Source organism: Protopterus annectens, chromosome 7.part0 (assembly GCF_019279795.1).
Source record: "Protopterus annectens isolate FY-2018-M chromosome 7.part0, PAN1.0, whole genome shotgun sequence".
NCBI classification, from domain to species: domain Eukaryota; kingdom Metazoa; phylum Chordata; order Ceratodontiformes; family Protopteridae; genus Protopterus; species Protopterus annectens.
The window spans coordinates 1,688,435,663-1,688,460,056 of record NC_056739.1 but is presented as its reverse complement, the minus strand read 5'-3'; the positions used below and the strand labels follow the sequence as shown (position 1 = coordinate 1,688,460,056).

General features: G+C 41.8%; 1 protein-coding gene across 1 annotated transcript in view; it reads left to right on the top strand.

Annotated features, from left to right (window-relative positions):
- The window catches only part of TICRR (TOPBP1 interacting checkpoint and replication regulator), a 3,405,639-nt gene that overhangs the window by 2,674,188 nt on the left and 707,057 nt on the right, over nucleotides 1-24,394 (top strand). The gene's annotated exons all lie outside the window — the stretch shown is intronic.

Below are 24,394 nucleotides of genomic sequence, written 5' to 3'. Positions count from 1 at the left end.
ATTCTCACAACCCTCCCTCCTCTCCCTGCCTAGACTCCTGGTACACTAGTGGCAAAGACTATTGCATTTTATATATCTATATATATATATATATATATATATATATATATATATATATATATATATATATATATATCTTTTCACCCCTTTCCTTTTCAGGGGAGAAGATACATGCACATAAAATATATATATATATACTTTAATACATTTGCAACTAGTTACCATGCAACTTTTATTTATGCACCTTTGTGGGGGCAAACAAGATCTGAGGAAATCAGGAGGAGGTATTATGGGTAAAAATGTAGCCCATGAGTTTTGCTGAAGGCCTCAAGCTGGATTATTAGCCAAGATGGATCCGACACACAAGTGAGAATAATGGACGAGATGGTTAACAGACATGGAATGTTATGCTAAGAACATAACTAGTTCTTTTTTCATCCATACATATTTTTGTTTTGACCACCAAGCTGTTTATTTTTGTTTGACACATTTTAATAGCCTGGCAAGGGGGACCATGGGCACTGAATGTGAAGAACCAGTAGCTTCATGGTATAAAGGGATAGTGTCTCAGCTATTACCAGCCAATCCAGTTTTGACAAGTGGCCTGAAACTGCAGAAGCTAGCAGGGGAGGAGAAATGACAACTTGAAGCTTACTCATCTCTCTGGGGAGGGTTGAGTGGCTTATGTCTGGGTTGTGGACTCTGTGGAACATTTGTTGGAGATTAGTGATCACTAAAAGTAAATGGATTTCAAGAGGCTGGGCTGTGGGGAAGACACCCCTCATGGAAGTGGGGCATTATCTTCTAACATTTGCCCATTGAAACCACCCCATGAGGCCTGATGAGAATGCTTAAATTGAAACTGGTAAAGCCACAGGTGGAACCCCCCCCCCCCATTCCCTGAGGAAAGATGAAGGTACTACTACCACTGCTTGCCCCTCATCTTTAGGAAGAATGAATGGGATTGTAGGGCCTTTGACTCTTAAGGGAATGAATGGGCCACATAGGCATGAAAGAAGCTTCTTGATCACCAGGGATCAGGCAAAAAAGTGAGTATAAAAATGTGAGGTAAAGACCCCAGGCTGTCTTGGCATTATTTTTTCATGCATTTTATTACTTTTATTTTGCAATATTTTTACAAACGTGTACATTTCAAATTGTTGTGTTACTCATTTTGCTCCACTGAAAGTATCTTTTATAACAAAGCTGCAAGTCTTTTGTCTTGTGATTATATTGAAAGCATTCCATAAACCTTATTAAAAGATCTGAGCAAGTTTAGTAAACTAAAAAGTAACTGAACATCTAGGAAGTGTGTGTTCAAGGAAGCAAATTACAGTGTTTTGTTGTATTAGATAGTGCAGTAGGAGATGACACCATTGTACCTCCAAAATGTTGTTGAGATATTCAAACACCCTGGTGTTTTAGAGACTGTACTGTCTTAAACCTGTAGGATTAAGTGAGCATTTAAATGTGTAAGGCCTAGCCTGTTATGGTAGCAGGGTGTCTAACTAGAAAAGCAACAACCACGATTTGTTTCTAGAATCAGTAGTGATGGAATAATTGGGCAAAAGAGGACTAAGCACATGAAGGGATGGAATTTACCAGTACTTGGCAACCTGCACAAATTTTTTGCCATTATTTCATGGCCATTGTGTGAAGCCAAGTGAGACAGGGTAGACATCACTGAAAATTTCTGATTGATCTGCATCACAGTCCACAAACTCAGGTTTTACCTAGTCTCTCCTTTGTAGAAAAAGGCCTTGGCTTTCCAAGGGCATATGTGGGGAGGCACGTCACCAAACCTGGTATTAAAGGGGAACTGTGCAAGATGCAGTAAAAGGGACAGATGGTTGACCAAGGTACATACCTGTGTCTGACCCAGTGCTGCAACCATCAGAATCTTTTCCTCACCCAACAGGTAAATGCTGCTTGCTTTCTCCTCAACAGATGGCATCTTCATTGGGGGCTGTCTTGCTTTACACTTGAAATCACACCTGAAAAACAGTGATATACAACATTCTGATGTAATACACCTGCACAGAGGCACGTGAAAAGCATTGCACCAGAAAAACTATGTATTGACTGTGTGATACAGGAAATTACTACATGATACGATGTTCAAGTGAAGTAGTTCATAAAGCTGTGAAGCATATATAACCACAATCAGCAACGGCCAGTAAGATGCATTGTTCGTTATGGTAAAAGGAATAAACAGGGCTAAACAATCCTATGAAAAGAACATTTGCTCGGATACAAAAAAAAAAAAAAGTGAATGTATTCAGATAGATATATATATATCTATATATATGCGTGTGCACACATATATGTAAATGTGTGTATATATATACATATATATATATATATATATATATGGTTAGACTGAATTTAAATATTTCAAATTTAATTGCAGAAATAGTGATAGACATTTGCTAAACACAGCAATACAGTCAGAAGTTGTCTGTGCCCAGCGACCCTGGATAGCTCACCAAATAGATCGGCAAGTACACTAACAGCTGTAATATGCCTCACAGATAACACCCACAAAGGTAGGTTTAAATATGTCTAATAATAAAAAACTAGACTATAATCAGTAACTCAACACAATGACTTCACATTTCAAAAGCGCAGGAAACAATTTGCAACAGTAGTGCGGGATAGTCTCAAACAAAGACTAATGTTGAGTTTGGATATAGTCATTGCCTTATAAGTAAAAACAATTTGTAATCCAAAAAAGGAGTGATACAACTCTGAAAAAACAATAATCCACAAAAGAGTTGTATAGGAAGTAAAACTGCCACAATCTCAGTCCAAAAACGTTGCCGTGAATGAATATAAATGAGTTCAAGTCCAGCACTGAATTTATTAACACTCTTTTATTAACAAACTGCGTTTTCGTCCCAACACATTAGGACTTCATCAGATACCTTGTACTATTTAAGTTTGCCATCTGCATATGTTTTTACATCTGCATTTTTTTCAGCTCACAAATAACCCACAAAAACAATTTGTGATTGTCTGGCAAGTCAGAGGATGCAAGGCACTCACTAATAACATATATAGTCATATCCTTTATACAGCTTACCACAAATGCTCTTATTCCAGCAACGTACTCATGCAAAAACGAGAAATTGTACAAATTACAGAAATGCAAGTGGTGTGGAGGGGGGGGGGGTTGTATTGCAATGACTCCCAAGTGGAGAAAAAGCCAAATCTGACTTGTGCATTCATCAGTGTGACAACGACTTCTACTGATGTGTGAATAACAGTGACAGCTGCTGACAGATGTTCATCGTGCATACAGCTGCAGTCATAACAGATGGGTTATCCTGCCGTCAGGCCGGTACTCGGTCGGCCGAATTCCAAAGTCTAGGTCTGGCGTCGGTTGTCGTCTCTTCTTCCCTGACGTCAGTGCGGCAGGGGTATAAAAGAACCAGCCGATGCCATCTTCTAAAGTCTTTCTTGCCACGCGGTGCCCAAAGCAGAAGCAGTTCGCAAGTGCCGGTCGGCCAGCTCCTGAGATTTACGAAAATATTTCAGCCGAAGTCTTTTTGAAAGCTAAGTACCCCGTTGGGGAAACTTTTCTTGCCTCAGACCGATGTCAGACAAAGATAATAATTGCATTTCATGTGGGAAGCAAATACCGCATAAGGATTTCCACTCTTTTTGTATTCCTTGCTTAGGCCCAGACCATGACGTCTCGGCCTGCCGTTTTTGTGCTAGATTCAACAAACGCACTATTAAGCGTCGGGCGGAGTTCGCCCTTCACTATTTTGGTAAAAAATTTAATTATATTATGTCGTCTGATACTCCGACTCGAGTTTTGAGTAAAAGATGCAAAGATAAGGACCGACATACGAGGTCCGCGACTTCTACTGACACCACGCTAAGGCTGACTACCGGTTCTCAGCGAGGCGCCTACGCAGCCCCTGAGTACCGATGACACTTCATTACCGGTGTCTTCTGTGCCCGAGGTCGCAAGCTCCTCGTCCCCCATTCCAACTACAGATACCGACGCCACTTTTGGCGGGGAAACCCAGAGTTTAGACAGGCCTGCCATTTCTCAAGGTGTCTTCAGGCCTTCCGCCTTCTCTATTGAGGCTTTCACAAAATCTAAATCAGCCATGAAAACTAAAAAACAAGGATCACAGACCCCCTCTCAAGGCCCCATGCCTAAAAACCAGATGCTCAAAATGGCTGAGGACTTGATTACTCTTATCAGGGGTTCTCGACCCCCCTCGGACAAAAGGCCCAGATTAGAGGAAGACTACCCTTCCTCAGATCAAGCCTCTATTACCTCTGAACATTCTGAGGACCAGGAATATCCTTATTCCCCTTTTGAAGACTCTGATGCAGAGGAGTCTATTCCATCGGTCTCCCCCCCCTGAGGACTACTCCTTTGGGGAAACCCTACATACTTTGAGGGAACACTTTCACTGAGAAGGCCAAGATTACTCAGATTCCAAGAAAAGGCTCAGGGATTTTCTCTTGCTCCCCCAGCATAGGCCTCTGGCTATCCCTCCTGTCTTAGATATATTAGATGATGTGTACACAGAAGCCAGCCTCAACCCAGATTCTTCACCTCCAGCTCCTGTTAAGCCAGACAAGTATTACTGCGTTCTGGATTCACACCAGTTCCTATACAAAAGCCATTCTGCTGACCCAGAAACTATTTCACAGGGTCCCAAGGGAATTAAGACCTCTACTGCTAAAACCCCATTACCTTCAGAGAGAGATTCCAGAGCTTTAGAAAGGTGGGGGGAAAAAGTGTATACCTCGGCCACTTTAACCATGAGGGCATTAAACTGTCAGTTCCATATGTTAAAGTATCAACAGTTTTTATTATCTGAGTTGAAAAGTAAAATGACACAACCTGAGCAACCAGATTTAAAAGAGTTGCAGGATTTGTTGCATAGTGCAGAGCAAGTGGGTAAACATACCTTGCAGTGTGGTTTTGATGCTTTAAAGGCCTCATGTAGAGCTGCTGTTACAGGGTCTGTCATACGTAGACATGCTTGGCTCAAAGAACAAGCCCTACCAGATCATGTCAAAGCTAAATTACTAGATGCACCTCTTCAAAAAGATGTATTGTTTGGTGTTAAAGCTGAGGAGGTACTAAAGAAAATGGAGGAAAAGGCGAGATCAATGCATACATAGGTTCATAGGTTCATACTAGGCTATCTGCCCAAGGGCATTTACAAGCCTAGCCCATAGTTTTGTGGCTTACGCCACCCCTTTAGTTTGGGGAACTATGCCCATTATTTTGCTGTGCCTCTGTCGAGCAGTGACACTGAGGTAATCCCTGGGGTATATCTGCGATCTCCCATCCATTGGTCAAGATTTCTCTTGAACAAGGCCAGCGAGGTGCTCTGCCTCACATATACCGGGATTTTGTTCCACAGCATAGGGAGTCTTTGGGTGATGAATCTATCCCTCCAGCACGTCCTATTAATAGCCGTGTCGAGGTTTAAGTCTCCCGCCCTTGTGGCTCTGATGGATCTAGATTTTTTGAGGTGACGCATGTCCATCAAATCGGGGTTTGACATGGCCTTGTATGCCAGGCACATGTCACCTCTGAGCAAGCGGTAAGCGACTGAATAGAGCTGGAGTTCTTTCAGTCGGGCAGCATAGGACAGATTTTTGAGACCCTTTATCCTTTTGGTGAGGAACTTTTGTGGCCTCTCCAGCAAGTGTCGGGTCAGATACATTCCGAATGGGGCATTGTACTCAATCATTGGTCTGATGAGTGATGAGTATAGGGAGACTATGACCTCCCTTGATCTAGATGTGAATCCCTTCATGATAAGGTGGGCAATGTAGAAGGTCTTCCTAACTACTTTAGCAACATGGGTGTCGAATGACAGGCTGCTGTCAACCTGGGTCCCCAGGTCCCTGATAACTTCTTCTGTGCTCAGTGGATTGCCACCTATATGGTAGCTAGGGGTAACCTTGTTTTTCCCGAAGGGTATGGCTATGCATTTTTTGGCATTTAACATTAGGCCATGGCTCTGGCACCAGTTATCCATTTCTGTGAGACCCTTCTGAAGGATATCTGTCTCAGATGTGTTTTCGACTACGGCACCCAGTTTGCAGTCGTCTGCAAACTTTGTCAGCCATAACCCTCCTGTGTTTGCTTGTACTTCAGAAAAGTAGATGCCAAACAAGAGTGGGCCCAGGACTGAGCCCTGTGGGACACCACTTGTGACAGGCTTTGAGTCTGACATGGCGCCAGCAACTCTGACCCTGTGGGTTCTGTCACTCAGCTAGTTTGCAACCCATCTTGTGATGTATGGGTTAACATTTAAGCTGATGAGTTTTTCAATGATACCCGAGTGGGGTATTGTATCGAAGGCCTTCGCCAGATCGAGGTAGGCTGTATGGACTGCCTTTCCTCATCAATGGCCTTGGTGACTGTTTCAAAAAGTCAACCAAGTTTAAAAGGCATGATCTGCCTTTGACAAAGCCAAACTGGGTTGGATCCAAAGTCTGCAAATTCCCTATGTCTTTATTTATGAGATCCATTATGATCCTCTCCATGGCTTTGCAGATAAGGCTTGTCAAGCTAATGGGCGGTAATTTCCAGGGTCGGTGGAGGCACCGCCTTTGTGAAGTGGGACCACAGTCGCTGCGCCACTCCTGGATGCGTATCCAGAGGTGAGACTACGATTAAACAGCTGTCCTAACTGTGGGTATAATTCCTCGTTGAGTGCGTGGAGCACACAGCCGGGGACACCATCAGGTCCCATGGATGCTGTGTTTTTTGCCTTGGAGAGAGCAGTTCTCACTTGGGCGTTAGAGATGTTTGGGGGGCTGCAATCGTTTGGTATAGATATCTCTCCTTTTGGGGGGGAGGGGGGGGGAGAAGTTAGCACTGAACCTGTCAGCCAGTATGTTGGCAATGTCTGTAGGATCAGTAATCTTCACATCATTTTGAACTAATTCTGAGCATATCTGGGAGTTTCCTCCCAGGTTTCTAACATAGCTAAAGAAGGCCTTATGATTGTCTTTTGAGTCTTTAGCTATTTTTCTCTCAAAATTTGCTTTGGATGATTTTATGAGAGCTCTTAGTTTTTTGCTTATCGTGATCAAAGGTGTCTTACCTTTTAAGGATTTTGCTCTGTCTTGTAGTAGCTTCCTCCTTTTGTTGTAGAGTTTGTTTATGGCTGGGGTCCACCAGACTGGATGCTTGCCTTTGGTACAAAGAGTCTTTGTTTTGCTTGGGATTGCCTTATCCATGCAGTCCTGCAGGTGCTGGTAGAAGGCATTTGTAAGTGATTCAGCGGCTTGAGTACTGTTTTCCTCTGGCTCGGGGGCCTTAAAGGAGACCACACTAGTCTTTAGAAGTGTGAAGTCTGCTTTCGAGAAGTTCTTTACTGTGGTCTTTTTTATTTCAGGAGGGGTTGGGATGAGGACCTCCAGCGAGATTAGTTTGTGATCTGATCTCACCAGTGAGGGGTATACTTCTGGTGTTGAACATTGTGCTCCCATGTTCGTGATGATGAGATCAAGTATGTTTTCTCCTCTTGTGGGGATGGTGACTAGTTGTTCCATGGCATTTGAGTTTATGAATTCCAGGAACTTTTGGGCTAGGGTGTTTGGGCTTGAGTAGTGTTCCCAGTCTATATTAGGGTAATTGAAGTCACCTAGTATGATGGTGTTTGGAGATACATTTATTCCCTCCAGTGTTTTCAGGAAAGCCATGTGAGGTTCCTGAGTTTGTGAGGGTGGCCTGTAACATGCTACAATTTGCAGAGCAGTCTTGCCTATGGTTAATTGCACCTGGATGGTCTCTGATGCATCGTGCGTTGCCACCAATCTTGAGGTGTGGGTGTCCTTGATGAATATGGATACCCCCCCCTCCTTTCTTGGTATTGTCCGGATTTTGGGGCCGGAACGCATGATATGAGGTAAAACCTGATAGTGCTGGGGTGCTCTCAGGAGCCCTGAACCAGGTTTCTGTCACAGCACAGACATCGATGTTCTCCATACTGAGAAGGGCCTCGAGTGCGTGCATTTTTGAGATTGAGACTTCTGGCATTGAGCAGCATTACCCTTAGTTTTATTCCTTTTTTGTGTTCTAGGGTGGTAGGTTTAGAATTTGAGCCTTGCTTAAAAAAGGCACTATGGGGGTGGCAAGAGCCTTTGCCAATATCCGGAATCCCAGGGGTGACTGGTGCAAGCCGTCCCTTGCGAAGCAGCGTAGCTTGTCCAGCATGTCATCCCAGGCAGACAGACATTGGATCCCCTTTGAATGACACCAGAGTTTAAGCCAATTGTTAAAACTGATCATCTTATCTCTGTATTGTGGCATCATTCTTGGTGAAGGTGGGATACTGCTCAAGGTCAGGGTCATACCTGCCTGGGCTACATAATCAGAGAGCTCCTCAATGTCTCTTTTCATGTAGTCCAAGGAGGTATGTCTCAGGTCGTTTACACCAGCGTGGACAATGACTGAGTTATACTTGTACCTGCTGTTGAGAGACCTGAGTGCTTGCGTTATGTGGCGGATTCTAGCGCCCGACAGGCAGCTTACTGTGACCTTCTCCTTACTCAGTCTGGTGAGCGGGACGTCAGTGTGTCTGACTATGGAGTCACCAATGACTAGTGTGTCTGGCATTGTGTTTGGCCTTAAGGGCTGTGACTGTTTGACACTCTGACTGTGAGGTCTGTGTGTTGCAGGTGTTGTGTTCTGAGGTGGTAGTTGTTTGGGTGTCTGCTTTGGTGGCCTCTGCTGTTTTGGTAGATTTTTGATCAGAGCCTCCAGTATGTCTTTGTGTGTTTATGTGTATGATTTGAGGTTGTGATGGTACTATGTGAGACTGGGTCTATAGTGTGTGTGGTAACCTTCTCCTCCTGTCTGGTCTTGCCAGTCCTATGTTGAGAGAGCTCAGCCTCCAGTTTGGCCGTATAGTTGCATCTCTCGCATGTATTTGTGTTTTGTGGGAGGAGGAGAGGGTTGTCTGTGTACATGAGGCAATTGTAACATTGCCTCAATATTCCCAGGTTCACCAGCTGAGCAGGAGAGGACACTAGCAACTGATCCCTCGACATGCTAGAAGGAATAGACAAAAAACTTTAAAAGAGATTCGGGATGTGGGTGACCGAGAAATGGGGTTTGCCTTTTTGGGGTACTATCTATAACGAGAGTGCTGTATCAAGGTGATAAGTACTGTAGGAGCAAGTGCTAGGTTTTACAGATAGAGTATAGTCTACTTGGAGTCAAGTAGAGATGATCTTTTTAGTTATAGGATACGCTGATTAGATCAGTAGTATAGTTCGAGGAAGGTAGTTTTAAGGGAAAATTTGAAGAGTGGACTTTAGGTAGCCCGAATAGTTTAAACCTGCTTAACCGCCGCTGCCCTAGTGTGCAACGGTGGCAACTCCACGCTAAAGCGCGCTAAAACGCGCTTTATAGCAGGGGGCTGGAAAAGACAGGAAATGACCCAAAATGGCCAATAAACTACAAGTTACTGCCTTAAACCACTCCTCTAAGGACAAACAGGCAGCTCAGTACTCCCCACTCTCACTGATGAGTAAAGAAACTTCCCCCTGACCAAACAAGGAAAATGGAGAAACACAGGAACCAAGACAAAGCCTAGGGATCAGCAAAATCTGGTCTCTGGAACACTAGTTAGGAAAGTATGGAAAACAAGGATATTTTTTTTGTTTTTTTTCAAGTTTTTTTTTACAGAAAGGCAGAAAACACAATAAATGCTATAATTTTCGACTAATTGCTATCAAAAGCTAGTACACTTGAGTGTATTAGCCTGTAGTTTAACTTTTAGGCAAAACTTAAACTAGCAAGTGCAGTAAACAGTTTTAGCTTATAAAGACAGTAAAAACAGTGCAAACTTTGATAAAACAAGCAAAAACAGTAGTCGAAAGTCACAAAAGGTCGAAAAGCCAAGGAAAATACTTAAAATGTGGAAAGGTAGTCTTTTCTGGTCTCTGCTGCTAGAGGAACACTGCTGGCCACCACGAGGAGCTGTGCTGAGTTCTCAATAGCTGGAAAAGCCCGCCAAAAGCAGCTTTATAGCAGGGGCTGGAAAAGACAGGAAATGACCCAAAATGGCCAATAAACTACAAGTTACTGCCTTAAACCACTCCTCTAAGGACAAACAGGCAGCTCAGTACTCCCCACTCTCACTGGTGAGTAAAGAAACTTCCCCCTGACCAAACAAGGAAAATGGAGAAACACAGGAACCAAGACAAAGCCCAGGGATCAGCAAAATCTGGTCTCTGGAACACTAGTTAGGAAAGTATGGAAAACAAGGATATTTTTTTTTTTTTTTTTTTCAAGTTTTTTTACAGAAAGGCAGAAAACACAATAAATGCTATAATTTTCGACTAAATGCTATCAAAAGCTAGTACACTTGAGTGTATTAGCCTGTAGTTTAACTTTTAGGCAAAACTTAAACTAGCAAGTGCAGTAAACAGTTTTAGCTTATAAAGACAGTAAAAACAGTGCAAACTTTGATAAAACAAGCAAAAACAGTAGTCGAAAGTCACAAAAGATCGAAAAAGCCAAGGAAAATACTTAAAATCTGGAAAGGTAGTCTTTTCTGGTCTCTGCTGCTAGAGGAACACTGCTGGCCACCACGAGGAGCTGTGCTGAGTTCTCAATACAGTGAAAGATTTCCTGCAGGTACAACCTCCACGTTTCAGCAGAAACTAGCCTTTAAAAAATTGGTCCTTTCCAGCCACGGACAGACCTCAAAGAGGCAGATACAGGTGCCTGAGAGGTAGAGGGCAATCTCAAGGATCTTTCAGAGCCAGGCAATGGCAAGCACCAACCCCAAGAGGTGGAGAAGATAGATCACAGTCATTCAGAAAACAGACACAATGACTTTCCCCTTTACCTGCCAAGCAAAGCTTTAATGGCAGCACCTTTAGGCAGAAAACTGGCATTATTCTCAAAAAATTGGCATATTGTCACAAAGGACTAATGGATCCTGGACATTATAGACAGAGGCTACAGATTCCACTTTCACACCCTTCCAAAAATGAGAGGCATGCCAAACCTGCCACAAAATCAAAGGGCAGAGGCACAAAAACAAATTTCAGCTCTCATGGACATGAAAGCTATTCAGGAGGTGCCTGCAAAAGAACAAGGTCAAGGGTTTTATTCCAGACTATTCCTGGTACCAAGGAAAGACAAAGATTGGAGACCTATTTTAGATCTATCCATCCTAAACACATATTTACAGGTACCAAAATTCAAGATGCTCACATTACAGCAGCTTCTTCCCATGCTGGGCAAGGAGTCTTGGCTGGTAACATTGGACCACAAGGAGGCATACCTGCATGTCCCTATCAGACAAGATTGCAGAAGATACCTCAGATTTCTTGCAGGTTCAACCCATTATCAATTCTCTGCATTGCCCTTTGGCTTATCTACTGCGCCCAGAGTGTTTATGAAATGCCTGGCATCAGTAATTGCCTTCTGCAGACTTCAGGGAATACAGATATACCCATATCTGGACGACTGCCTGATCCAAGCGGACAGCAAGGACATACTTCTGAAACACCTGGCGTTTGTAATAAGACTGTTGAACTTTCTGGGATACACAGTCAACAAAAAGAAATCAAAGCTAATACCCTCTCAAAAAATAATTTTCCTGGGTGCCAGCTTGAATACAAACACCCAGATGGCCTACCTCACGCCAGACAAACAAGGGCAACTATCTCAATACTTCAGCAAATTGGCAACCTTCACCAGGCTGACTGCAAGGAAAGTCCTGCAGGCTCTGGGATTCATGGCATCTTGCATCCTGCTGATCCCATGTGCAAAGCTGCATATGAGGAAACTTCAATGGTACCTAAAAAACTTATGGTCTCAACACAGCCACAGTTTGGAAACAATTATACCACTCATTCCATGTCTTCAAAAGGAATTTCTGTGGTGGGCTCAAGCATGCCAAAGAAACAAAGGTCTCCCTTTCTGCATACCTCAAGCAAATCAAATCATCACAACAGACGCCTCGGACTATGCCTGGGGGACACGCATGAAAGATCAGTGCATTCAGGGAAAATGGTCCCAAAAAGAGAAGCACCTACACATCAACCAAAAGGAAATGCTCTCAGTGCAAAATGCTATTATGGCCTTCAAAGACCTACTGCATCCAGGCCAGCTATTGATAAGGACAGACAACACCACAGTGATGTGGTACATAAACAAACAGGGGGAAACTCATTCATACCCCCTGTGCAGACTAGCAATGACCCTTTGGAACACAGCTTTGGAATTGCAAATCCAACTTCAGGCACAATTCCTGCCAGGGAAGGAAAACACACTGGCAGACAGCCTAAGCAGAAATATGACAGATCCACACGAATGGAAGTTGCATCCTCAGGTTTTCGCAAAGATAACTCAGGCATGGGGACAACCAGACATAGATCTCTTTGCTACCCACAGAAATTACCAACTGAAAAAATTTTGCTCAAGGACATATCCACAGGCCTGGAAAGTGGACACACTCTCCTGCAACTGGACAACATTGACAGTCTATGCCTTTCCGCCTCTCCCTCTGCTGCCCAAAGTTCTATTAAAAGCCAGAGCAGAGAGGCCAAAAATGATTCTCATTGCTCCAGACTGGCCAAGACAACACTGGTATCCACTCCTGAAGAGCCTGACGCATTCCCCACCATGGATCCTACCTCTAGTACCTCTTCTGTTGTCCCAGCTCAACTTCAAAACTCTTCACAGCCAGCTCAAAACCCTAAATCTAGCTGCATGGAGAATCCCTTGATTTCACAACAGACCCTCCTCTCCAAGGAGGTGCAGGATGTCATCTTGGAGGCCAGAAGACCTTCTACTAGAAAAGCCTACTCCGCCAAATGGAAGCGGTTTTGTGCCTGGAATCAGAAAAAGGGCCAGAATCCTTGGGTAATGAATATACCTCAAATATTACAGTACCTAGCTGAGATGTTAAACAGTGGACTTTCCTTCTCCTCCGTAAAAATCCATGCTTCAGCCATTTCTGCACAATACAACACAGATCCTCATTTATTCTCTCATCCTCTCTTAAGACAGTTCCTCAGAGGGGCTAAGAATATAAAACCCCCAAGGAAACCACCAGTCCCTGCTTGGGACCTCAACTTCATATTGGAAAAACTGACCCTTCCTCCATTCGAGCCAGCTGCTTCAACAGAACTACAATATTTGTCATGGAAAACAGCCTTCCTTCTCGCTATCACCTCAGCACGCAGGGTTTCTGAACTACAAGCCCTCATGGCTGTGCAACCTTTCATCATTTTCCATCAGGACAGAGTTTCCTTACGAACCAACCCTACCTTTATGCCAAAGGTAGTATCCAGTGTAGCCTTGAATCAGACTATCCATTTACCTACCTTTTACCCTAACCCACAAAACAAAGGGGAAATACTACTGCATTCCTTGGACATTCACAGACAACTACGTTATTATTTGGACAGGACAAAGCCATTCAGGAAATCCAAGTAACTCTTTGTGTCCTATGCTACAGGTGCTCAAGGAAAGGCTATCTCCAAACAAACAATCTCAAAATGGATAGCCCACTGCATACGCTTTTGTTACTCATTTCATGGAAAAGCTGTGCCTTCAAGCATCAGGTCCCACTCCACAAGGGCCACAGCTACCTCTGCAGCTTTCCTCAGGGGGGTTCCTACCAAGGACATTTTGGAAGCAGCCACTTGGAGTTCCGTGCACACTTTCTCCAAACATTATCACCTTCCACTTTACTCAAAATCTAGAGCAGGATTTGCCACAGCTGTCTTGCAGGGCATCCTTGCTCCTCCTAGTTCCACTTAGTGCCTGCCACCCCTACTTAGCTTTGGGATTCTACCCATCTGTTATGACTGCAGCTGTATGCACGATGAACATAGTACAGTTTTGTACCTACCATAAATGTAGATGTTGAGTGCTCATACAACTGCAGTCCATTTCCCTCCCTCCATCCCTCGTAGGACAGGCCTTATGACAAACACCTTCTCATACAACCTATTTGGGGTTTCTTTTATGGTGTATTTGCTTGCAAACTACTGTTTTTTGATTATTCTATATTGCATGACTACATAAGTTTATGTTTTGCCTTCCTTCTGGGGGCACCTGACATCTGGGGCAAGAAAAACTGAAGAAGATGGCGTCGGCTGGTTCTTTTATACCCCTGCCGCACTGACGTCAGGGAAGAAGCGACGACAACCGACGCCGGACCTAGACTTTGGAATTCGGCCGACCGAGGACCCGCCTGACGGCAGGATAACCCATCTGTTATGACTGCAGCTGTATGAGCACTCGAACATCTACATTTATGGTAGGTACAAAACTGTACTTTCTGCCTGAAAAGTGATAATGACTCAGTGCTGTATTGTAACTACACTGTGCTAATGACTTGCAAAGATGTGCATGCTCAGACACTGGTGATAATTGTCTGTTGAGTAGGCATTCATTATATTACCTTCTGCAGCTGTTAAGTAACAGAGTCATAATCTGTTAGGAGAAGGCCATAGTCATTCAATTACTCCATAAAGATAGTATAACAGTTATTACTGAGCCCTTCCTCTCACCTATGTGTTAGCAAGGTAGCAAGCAATGAGGAATGACTCGTATTACAATTCTTTGTCTACATCACAAAATGCTGTGGTCAAGTACAAACATACTCATGTGCCTTTCGCGTCCAATGCAATTGGTTAGACTCAGTAGGTCAGTGGACACTTTTCAAGGGAGACACGAAGAGGTATTCATACTAAGGGAAATTAGGCCATGGCACCACAGAAAGTACAATTGCGTTACAATTTATCATAACAGTACATGTCCGTCTCCTCACTATTGTAGTATTCATAACCTAAGGCATCTACTCCCAAGGATAGCCCAGTGTCCAGCCAGTGTACCAAAGTCTTTAGTACTTAAGGTATTGTACATTACACATGCACTCCCTTCACAAGGTGAAGGGCAATAAGGTGTCATGAACTAGAAACAGAGCCCTCTTTTTCTTTCTCACGTGGAGTCTGGCTATTGGGTGCATGGGAATTGTTGAAGCTATGAACCTGAGGACCCTGAGAAATTCCCTGGTTGTGACTGAAGCCATAGGAAGAAGAGACTGGAAAAAGGGAGCGAGAGAGAGGGCCTTGGGGGTAACCACAGATGCCAACATGGGGATGGTCTCAAGCTAGCAACCAAGGAAAACATGATGCTGAGAAGGCAGAGAAGATTTCTGAAAGTTTATGGTAAAATCCAGACTCTGACAGGGAAATAGTAAATTGAAGATCCTGAAGCTGAGCATCAGGGGAAGAAGCTTGAATGAGCAGATTGTCCAGGTAGGGAAAGATCTGAACACCTGTCTTCCTTGCAAAAGGTAATTAGAGGAGCAAGCCATTTGGTAAATACCCTTGGGGTAGTAGAGAAGCCATAGGGCAAAGCAGAGAACTGAAAATGCAAGGAAGAAACAGCGAAATGTAAACATTTCCTGAAACGTTGACATGCTCCCCTTGCAAATTTAATTACCAAATTTCCATAAACTAAGTCTTTATCTGATGTCTTGAGTATGCACAAACACCAAAATGCAACATCTCCCCAGCGACCCCTTTTGCAGTCTGCCCTACTATGCACAATCACCAGAATGCAACATTCCCATCAACAAACCCCTTCAGCAGCCCTTCCAAGTATGCACAACAACCAACATGAAACATTAGCCCCAGTGACCCCTTCATTAGTATAGCTGAGTTATACACAAGCTCTAAAATCAAACATTTGCCACGTGACCCATGCAGTAGTATGTGCAAATACCACTTCTCACCAAGTGCACATCACCCACCTAGAAACTAGACTTATTTCCAAATGTTTTCTGTCTGCAGTGTCACACTACCTTCACACCCCCTGCACAGCTGCTGTCAGTTATTGCTATAGGTGGAATAGGAGCTTATGATGGCATTGAAAGTAAACACTGCTATATCCATAGGTTCATAGTTTAGTACTAGGCTATCTGCCCTTGGGCCTATACAAGCCTAGCCATAACAATTCCCTGGCTATTTATTCCCACACTGTTTACTTCCCTGGACCCCTATGTAGCAGGGGGACTGATGTGATCCCTTGGGTGAATTTCTTTTCTCCCATCCAATCGTCAAGGTTCCTTTTGAAGAGGGCCAAAGAGGTGCTCTGCTTGACATGTATGGGCAGTCTATTCCAGAGTCTGGGGAGTCTCTGGGTCAGGAACCTATCCCTCCAGCATGTTTTGTTTATTGTGATGACAGGGTTTAGATCCCTGGAGCTTGTGGCTCTGAGGGATTGGGATTTCTTTAACTTGAAAAAGACCAACAACGTTCAAAAGCACTTTAATAGGCAATCCGTGGGAAGCATAAAAATAAACCAAAGGATTTGGTCTTCCTCAGTGGCATATGAAGGGATGATCTAAAATGCTTACTTTGTACTGAACAATAAAAGGCTAGTGAACTCAGCGAACTAATTCATACACATAAGATAAGTCACAACTTTTATTTCCAATGCCAATATCATAACAAACAAAAGTTAGACATATTACACAAACTAGAGATATTTTACTTAACTTGATTTTCACCATGGGTTTTTTTAAACCCCCTGATAATAGTCAAATTGTATTCTTATTAAACTGAAATTAAATTATGACTGTATTACATTTAACCAAAACATAACTGCAGTTGTGTGAACAGACAAGGATAGCCATTGTCCAGTCCCATACTTGGAATTCCACAGCTGTCCAGGTTTCTTAAAAGGACCTGCTACAAAAAACTGAAACCTGGCTTCCTTGGAAACAGAGGTCCCAGCCTAGCCATAGGATTACCCTGGCATAGTGCCACCCAACCTTAGTTCCCAGTGGCTCTGTCGAGTAGAGCCACTGGAGTTATCCCTGGGGTAATTTTTCAGTTTCCTATCCACTCAGGATTTCTCTTGAAGAGGGTCAGGCACAGGCATCTGAGAAGAAACTTTTATTCTGTTAATAACTCTATACTACAGTGTAAAAGGGTGGGCATTTAAGAGAATGTAACCAGGAAGTGTGGGTGGGGGGGGCTCTTCCCTTGAGATGCCACTGCATGACATGTTTCTGGTGCACATCAAAGGAGAAAGGCTCAAGCAAAAACCCACTGCAAGACACAACACTATGGCTCCTTAACTGGGCCAGTCCCACTTATGGTGCTTGGAACTTGCATCCTTTAGAACCTACGCATGGGGAAATGTAGGACAGGTATCTAGGGCTCTAGAAGGGACCAGAGTGGGTGACCTTCTTGGGTTGGGAAGGCATCCCATCTGGGGAACTGTTGGGGCCAGGAGCATTAGGAAGCTAGCACTGAAGAAGCTTGAACTCAGTGGCAAAAGTTAGATAAAAAAATGGGAAAAATATATGCTCACTAAACCTGAATCCTGGTTAAAACCACATATAGAAGATTCTGAGTTCAACATGATTATACACTTGGATAGCGAGCATATGCAGATGTCTGCAAGTGTAGTAGAGCTGGGAATGTTACAATTTGTGTCCCGGACTTTTTCTTATGCGATACTGATACAGAAAAAAACACAGACCATTGCAGGGAGGAGTCCTGTTAATATGTGTACAAAAAGGTACAGTAAACATTTAGAGACAGGATGCATTTATGTCATTCCAAACAAAGCCCATACACTGGTGTCCAAAAATGTATAACAAGTCATTTAGTATCACAGAACAGCAGTTAATGCTGGGTGACTTGGATATGACACACAGACAGACACATACACATAGACGCACACACATAGGCAGACACACACACACACACACACACAGACAGACGCGCACACACAGACGCACACACACATTTATACACTTGTGTTATGGCTGTCATTTAAATAAAACTGCTGTATTGTTTTAGTAAGACATATTATTCCCTTTTAGAATGAGTAACGGCTGACCACACTTGAGACGTGGTAGAAATTTGTTGCTCTGACTGGTGAATTAAAGAAGAAAAAATTAATAGCAACATGCTTATACAGACCGCGCAGACATCCCTGAAATAAATTTCATATGGAAGACAGGCTAAAAGATTTGCTGTGTTGATACTTTGAGTTTTCTGCATATTACTGTATTGTTATAGTTTAAGCAGAGTAGCACTTAAATAAATCCTAGGGGATTACTGCACAACCACAGTAGACCAAGAAAAATCACCATAATTTATAGGGAACAATTGCTGTATTATTGTGGAAGAGCTGTAGATTACTAGGGGGGTTAGTATTACTGTGGAACAGCTGTAGTTTTCAAGTCAAAAGTTAAAGTAAATAGTTTGCACATGATCTGGAGGGACAACTGTTTCCTATGAACAGTTAGTTACCAATATTACCCACCTTATTCCTGTTTTATTTTAGTTGGACTCAACCAACAGTGGTATGGTACATAAACAAGTAAGTCTCGGAACATTGTCCGACCACTTCTTCTCAGTTTCCGATGCACACAACAAGGACATGCAGGCACGGAAAGGGAAAAAAATAGATTAAAAAAAAACGTAAAAGCTTACTGGATGAAACTGTAAAAAAAAAAATGCCAAACTGAACGGGAACTGTTTGCTGTGCGATCCGTAAAATCCTTGAGTGCAGAAAATAAAATAGAGGATCCAGTAGCAGGTAAAATCTCCAATTCTTTGCCAAAAAAAAGGAAATACCTGCTGCTGGACCCTGTTTTTTTATTTGGAGAAAAAGAAAAGAAATTAGTTGGGGGGTGGAGGTGTTATGCAAGTGGTGGCTTGGATTGCAAGAATCTGATTGGCTGCCACCACTTTATCAGGAACTTTGCAACCAGATTTTTTGATATAATTTTAATGTGACCTTAATGTAAAAACACGCTGAGTCGTAACTACAGAAGGTAAATTACACATTCAGTTACAATTTCAGCGTGTTTTATATTAAGTACAACTCTGCAGTAAAGTTTGTCTCATTTGTGGAAGGCACTCTGGGGTAACGGCTTACAATTTGTATCTTCTTATGGCGCACTCGGGTTTAAGCACACAGGCGCCATGAGAAGGTACTCTGGGTTAATGAGTTAATGTTTTTCACAAGGTGAGTGATTGTACTAGTCTCCCACATTGCAACTTAAGAGTCTTCACCTGTTCATGTCACCTGTCCTCATTTCACTCTTCTCTAGTGGATCAGGCTTTAGGGAAGCTTTACTCCTTTGCTGAGTCAAGGTTCGAGTAGGAAGTGGTTAAGAATACTGTATGCTTCTTCAGTAATGAGCCTGCGTGTAATCCACTGTAATTTTAACTGGGTCGTAATGTGCCTGCACAAGTTAGCCTAGCTCAGGGTATCCTCCTTAAGGAGAAGTTTAGAAGTTCTATCCTGGATACCCCTTTTTATAGGGAAGGTTCTTTCTGGCCAACCTCCTCTGAAACTTGAGGATGATCTCTTGGAGAGAGGCCTTGGCCACTGTGAAGGGCCTTTATGTTCCACATTCAGGCCTCTGTTTTTTCTTTTTTTCCAGACCTAGTCAAAACAAAAGAAGCATCTTAGGGGAAGATGAAGGTACTAAAGTAGTTTTTCCTCTTTCCTTTACCAAAACAAGTCACTCAGGTTATTGAGTTAACTGACCCAGCAGTCACTGTATAACTCTTGTGGGGGCTACCTTGTAGGAGGGTGATTCTCTCAGTCGTTTTTGGCTTTAAAGTCATCAAGGATGTCCATTGAGTTGTAGGCATGGTCATATCTGACCATGTCTTAGAGGTTTTAGATGTTTGGAAAGGGCTCTGTTAAGAGACTAAGATTGTCTTCATTAAGCTGTTACACATGCTCAAATTTCTTTTCTGAAAGGGGTTTTAGAGGTTGTCCTTGATTTGGAATGAGGTTGGGTGGCTGCCTCTTCCTGGTTCTGAAGGAAATAGACTATTTCTTTACCATCCTAAATGTCCACAGCTTAAACAAGCAGCTACATGGTGATGTTACCAGAGCTTTATTTCATCTTACATTTTAAACTAAATGACTGTTGTAGGCCAGAGATCAGAACATAAAAGGCACCTCATTGAAAACAACATGTAGCTTCCTAGACTTCTTGAAAAAGAAAAGCTGAAGCTAAGCTAATTTTGTGTGTGTGTGTGTGTGTGTGTGTGTGTGTGTGTGTGTGTGTGTGTGTGTGTAGGATTGCAATCAAAATGTTGCTGCTGCAATGTGCAAACGTGTAATCCCGAAAGCAAGTTTTCAAAATTTTAAATGAGTGAAAAAATGTTAAAGTCACAACAGGGAATGCACACTAGCATTTGCTGTTATGGCTTCAGCATTTTGAATGCACATATCACTATAGCGAGGATCGGGAAATGTACCCGTTCTCTCACTGTAGTGCGATCTCAGAGTTTGTATCTATAAGTAGCGGGGGGGGGGGGGCTTACCCTCCTGCAAAATGTGTGCTGCATGATACCAGATGTGGAGGTAAGTTTGAAAAATGTCAGCAATTCGATTTCGAAGTGTTGGCATTTTTTTTGTTCATTTTTATTGTACGCTAACGGTACTTTTAACAGTATTTTTCGATTACATAACTAGTCGTAAAAACACACTGACACACACACACACACACATACATAAACTAAAAAAATAGGAAAAACTAGTTGTACAGAAATAACGGCGTATGACATGCTCAGATAAACTGTTGCCATGTCCGTGTTAAAGATCACCTTGCATTCTTATTAAAAAAAAAAAAAAAAAAAAACAGGATTCAAGCTGGTATTGTTTGTTTAATGGTTTATTAAGTAAAAACAAAAGATGTGCTTTCACTGTTGTCAGAACTTAATCAGATCTAAGTTATACATGTAAGTAACAAGTAATATATACTTTTTAATTTACCGTACAAAAACGTAAATTACGATGATGCCTATAATGCAAGAGCACATAAAAAGATGACATTGGCAGTGATTGGACACTGGTACATATTTAGTTTGCATTTTTATTATGATTGGTGCTATATACTCAAAGTTAATACAAAACCATTATGTATGTGTTAGCATGCTGTGTATAGCGAGAAATAATGTAAACATGTAGTGCTCTATTTGTTACATTACTGTGGGAAATAATCAGACTGGAGTAGGATTTACTTTTTTGTGAAATACTGTGATGCTAGAGAGGAGGAGTACGGCAGTTATCTGAACTCAAAGAATTATGCTGCTAAGGGCAGAGGTGTAATTAGAACTTGGCAATTATGTGCAAGTCTTGGAAGTATTTGAGAGAGAAAAAAGAGAGAGTTACACTTAAGGGTGGTACCTTAGTATATCATGTATGTGTGTGTGTGTGTGTGTGTGTATATATATATATATATATATATATATATATATATATATATATATATATATATATATATATATATATATATATATATATATATATATATATATATATATATATATATATAATATATATACGGGAGTGTGTGTATATGTATGTATATCTATATATATATATATATATATATATATATATATATATAATAATTTAAGTATACCCTGTAATTAACACCACAGAGAGAAACCAGTGTGCGTTTCCTACTAGAAGACCTTATCAGCAGCGTATTTCATATGCAGGACATGTATTTAGAAATGACTCTTCTGAATCGTCTGGCTCCAGCAATAGCAATTCACATGTTATGCTTAATCTACATGGTTCCCCTCGACCTTTTTTACTCCCAGGGGAGTTAATGATAACGAGTGGGGCTCACATTTCCGGAGAGCAGGAGAGGAGCTAGGACAGGTATGAACAGAAGGGGGAGGGAGAGGTTCATGGAGATTCTGGGACCTAGGGAGACAAATGGCCATGAGGAGCAGCACCAGGAATTAACTACTGATACCTGTAATGGAGCAGTGTGTAACCTAACTGAAAGAAACTTTTCTCCTGAATGTATGTCCTTGCTGAACAAAGGCTTCACATTTATTCCTGCTCAACAAGCCCCACTAGCTGATCTTATATGTTGTTTGTTTGTCTTTCGGCTTTTCCCGGTTAGGGGTCGCCACAGCGGAACTCTGGTCTGCTAATGATTGGCAGTAGATTTTTACGTACTGGCTTACCGGGCCTAATGCACAACCTTCAACGAAGGAACGCCCATTCACGCATGTTGCTACACACGCTGTAACTGAGAATCGAACGGGCAACGTCTAACTGTGAGGCGACAATGCTACCGCAGCACCACCACCGCAGTATTTACGTTTATATATCAGGAAGTTAAATTTGAAAATTTTTTTTCCCCGTGAGTCAGATAATTCTGAGAATAATTCTAGCAATGGTAGTCTAGATTCTCAAACTGATAGATCACTGGGACAACTGAAAAAGAAAATACTTTTTAATCCTGTGCTTGATAACACTTTGGCTGTTTTCCTTAATGTATGTGAAAAAGATTTTTGAAGCCTGTCCTACAGTGCCCCAAAGCATAACTGGTGTAACCTTTCACAAAATGAAATGGCAGCTTTAAATATGTTTAGAAATGACCCGTCACTGCGTATTATGAAGGCTGACAAAGGCCCAGGAATTGTTTTAATGAAACTATCTGAGTATGTAGGTAACATAGAAAAAGAACTGGGCAATAGTGAATTTTACAGCAAAGTTACACTAGACCTTGTACAAGAATTTAAGAAAATAGTTTACTTAAGAAATTAGAAGTGGACCAATACATTAGAAGAGTTAAGATTCTTGCAAGTTCTTGATCCCAGTTTGGAGAAGTGTTTTGGTATCCCCAAAATTCATTAACAGGCTCAGAAACACCCTTTCAGGTTAATTATTTCCAGTCTCCTCCTCCTCTTTTCTGCTTTTTCCCAGTTGTAAACGCACAAAAACAGAACGGATGGCAGAATATATAGACTGTCTTGAATCCAGTAGTTAAAAAAAAAACACCTTTTTACATAAGAGATTCTTGGGGCTTTTTAAATGAATTGTTTAAAGCTAACCTAGATTTGAATAACTGCTTGTGCGTTACTTTAGACATAGTGTCATTGTACACAAATATTCCAAATGTTGAAGGAAAAGGAGATGGTTAAAATGTATTTGAGAAAATATGCTAAATTCAGACCTGCCACTATTATGAAATTAAATGTATTTATTGACACTGTCCTAAATTTTTTCCATTTCAACTCCAAGGTGTTTCAGCAAACAAAAGGGTTAGCTATGGGCTCAAAATGGCCCAGCTTATGCTAACCTTGTCTTAGCTACCTGGGAATTAGAAACCCTAGTGCATTTACCAGGTTTTATGTGCACTAAACTGTATTTCCGTTACATTGATACTTTTTTTTGCATGGACAGGTACTGAAACTCAACTGGAATTGTTTCTTAATGAAGTTAATGAAAGTATCGCTTTTTCAAAATTTGTTAAATCAGGTTATTGTAAATCTGCCTCATTTCTGGACACTTCTGTTTTTATTAATGAACAACAGGGCTGTTTGATGTCGAACATGTACAGTAAAGATGCAGAAATAACTACTTGGACTTTACCAGTCAGCATCCCAACTACATGAAACAAAATGTGTTAAGGGGTCAATTTATTAGATTGTCCAGACTGGTAAGTGACAGTATTTTCAAGAAAAAAATGGATTTCCTAGGTGAATGTTTTGCTCAGAAACATTACCCCCAAGACCTCATTTACAAAACTGCAGATGAAGTTTCTCGGGATAGACATACGAACTTCAAACCTATTCTTAGGTATGGCTTTACCCTGAGAAGTGTTACTGCTTCTAATACAGACAGAAGCCTTAGTTTTCCGATCCCTATAAGCCGCGATATGACCGTTATTAGGGATATTATTTCTTCTAACTGGAATATAGTCACCAGTTCTGACACTTTGTTAGTGGTCTTGGGAAGTGAACTTTTATTTTCTTATAAAAAGACAAAAACACTGAGATGTGCATTTGAAAAATAAAGATTCTGCATTTCTACTCAACAAACTAACAAATTACACTAACCCCCCCCCCCCCCCCGGTATGTTTCAATGCGGCAACTGTGTTTGCTGCCAGTACATTATGGTGGTTGACCCAGTTAAATTTAGACACAATGGTTTCAAAATTGCTGTACCCCTAATGTGTATGCTGCTGTATGTCAGTCTAGCACGAGTTTTGATGTGGGAAACAGAAGTAGAAAGTTGTTTGATCACATTAAAGAAAATTATGGTGCGATCAGAGCTTCGGATGATCTCAATGCAATAACAAGACATACATCTAGTTGTACTACATTTTCCAAATTTAATTTTTTCATTTTAGAACAAGTAGATTTATTCTTTGGAGACTATGCAACTCTGCTGGAAGTTAAATTACTTAGGTGGCAATTACGTCTTGGAGCAGAGGTTGCTCCAGGTCTCAATGAAACTATTAATGTTAAATGTGCTTTGTGATGCTAGGCTTAAATAATCCTTAAAACAGGTGGATTCCATTGTGTGTATTGAAATATTTAGAATATTCCCTCTACTGTAGT